Genomic DNA, 2,502 nt, shown 5'->3' with positions numbered 1-2,502 from the left:
ATTATTTAATTTGTATGTATTATGTTGATAGGGCCATCACTGTGACAGTGTCTAATGGTATGGGGGTTTGTGCAATCTGCTGATTTATTTTTGCCTTCTCAAGCTGAATCCTGAACATAGCACTTCCATCATAGGGTGGACTGCTCTTGAGCCTGCCAGACTTTGTCACTCTGTGAATCTTATAAAGTACATGTTACGGTGGGAAGCTCCTGTCATAAAGTCACTTGCTTTTCTCTTGGTTAAGCACTCCATGTCTAGTAAACCTCAATAGCACACAACGAGATGTTTTGTAAATGGTAAGAAGTTCACTGACACAGGAGGTATGACTTTTGTTCAAACCTCCAGAATTCATTGCTGCAACTCCCATATTATGGCATAGAATGACTACATAGTGCACCTTGAGCCACTATAGATACTGTAAGCACTATCAGATATGCTGATTTATATCGCCTGAAAAGCAGGACAACTTGCACAGCAGATTTGAAAACTTGATGAGGGACCATGATATTCCACTACAGCTGCTAACGGCATACTTTGACTTGCCAGGTCTCATTTTTTTTTCATGCAAAAGTAGTGATATTCCTGATCAGCTGTCCATACATATAGTCTTGGAATAATATTATAAGGCATTTCCACAGAATTCTGGTCAAAATAGACTGACTCCACTCTGACCTTGCTTCCCATTAGAGTAATGATGCCCAACTTGCCCTGAGGTTTTGTGCCGCCATCTGAGCCCTGACATTCTGGAAACCTATCATCTCCACTGCAACATAGTTTACTTGTGATCATGGTTTACAAAAGCCAATATTGAGCTTCTTATGTCATTGTTGCCCCTCACCTTATTATACTAGGGTCTCTTCTGCCCTCCCAGGGAAAATAGAGATAGATCCTCTTGTATTACAAAATAAATCATTTCTAATACCTTTATTCCCTTTAACCTTCTCATGAATTTCTCAGTACATTGGCAAGGAAATTCCAGGATCTCCATCATCTCATTTACTATAGTCTGTCGTCTAAGCTTAAACATGCCACCCAAGCAGCATATAAAGGCAGATCCATGCCCTTGAACCCTGAGTCAGTGTGTGCTCCCACTTCAGTAAGTTCTCCCCTATATTCACTTACATTTTTTCCCCTTCCCTTAATTCAACATCCTCAAAATCCACCCAAGTATGTATTACCCCAGTTCATGCTAGTACATATTACCCAGTTCATATACTTTCACCTGGATTTCCACCTAAACCAATTTTATTTTGCTCTTTATACTTGTGACGGTACCTAACCTTTGTCATGCATTGGAAGCAATGCAAAATATTAGTGCTGGATGATGAGTAAAACAAATAACGTCTTTTGAGGTAGCTGCTTCAGATGAAGTTATTGCCCGTCTCTAGGAAGAAAGAGCCTGATCCTTGTTCCTATAGGTTTAGAGGGCTGCTTTTGCCAAGCTGAGGGTTCAGGCAGATCTAGGTATTGAAGATTTGCACAATTACCGTTATTCCAGGTCTCAAGAGTTCTACTCTGTCTTTATAGAGACAGGTAAATGGGAATGCAATTTCCACGCAGCTCTGCCAACCTTACAAGTAGAATCTAGGACTGATATTCAACAGTCTGCTTTATGATTGAAGGAGCCGAGCATTTCCTTAATCCAATAGGTTAGGGTGGATGACAGGTTGGGCATTCCCATCAGACACACAAATCTGGGCGAGAGATACAGATGAGGGCAATCTTAGAACCTGCGTCAACAACCATTCAGGCTTAAAGGTATCTTAGAATCCACACTGAGTTGGAAGCCAAACTCATCTACTCCCACATTCCAAAGCCCAACTCATTCAAAAAGAATAGATGCGTGCCTGAAGCACATCTCCCTTCACTTCAATAAATGCTGCAAAATAAATGATATCGCAGGAGGATCAGATGTCGCCCATTTATCATAACCAGACACCCAGGAACTTACAAATATGGGGAAACCCAAGGCTCTGGTTTTCAAATACAGGAAGTTACTCCATGAAGTTAACAAATACTTCTATTATGATGAAGCAATGCAACTTAGTCATTTTAGAAATGATTTGTCATCTGTGTCACCTTAAATCTGGTACCTTAAATCCTCTGAGCAGAGTTTGAAACCACACAGTGCTTGCTCTCCTGCCTCACAATTGTATGAATGAATGAGTGAATTGATGAGATAGTAAAGAAAAATATTAGAAATAAGAGATAAAGATGGCTCCACTGAGAAAACCAAAGGTAGGTAATATATTAGTATCAAAGGGACACAATATTATAGAGTAAATACAGTGCATTTCCTCAGTGTATAAGGTCCACATATAGTGTGGTGATAGTCTGTTGTCAAATACTCCTCAGGATCGTGAGTAAGCTATGTGGATTGGTACAGGCTGTATGCCTGAGTTTTGGTCTTTGTCAAACAGGACCAAGTAAGGTTCTGTGGAATCTGAACCTTATAGATTTTGGAAGGCTTTTTAAAAAAATAACACAAAATCAATCATGAAA

The sequence above is a fragment of the Manis pentadactyla genome, chromosome X, assembly GCF_030020395.1.
Source record: "Manis pentadactyla isolate mManPen7 chromosome X, mManPen7.hap1, whole genome shotgun sequence".
In the NCBI taxonomy this organism is placed as follows: Eukaryota; Metazoa; Chordata; class Mammalia; order Pholidota; family Manidae; genus Manis; species Manis pentadactyla.
Note: the sequence above shows the minus strand (reverse complement) of the source record.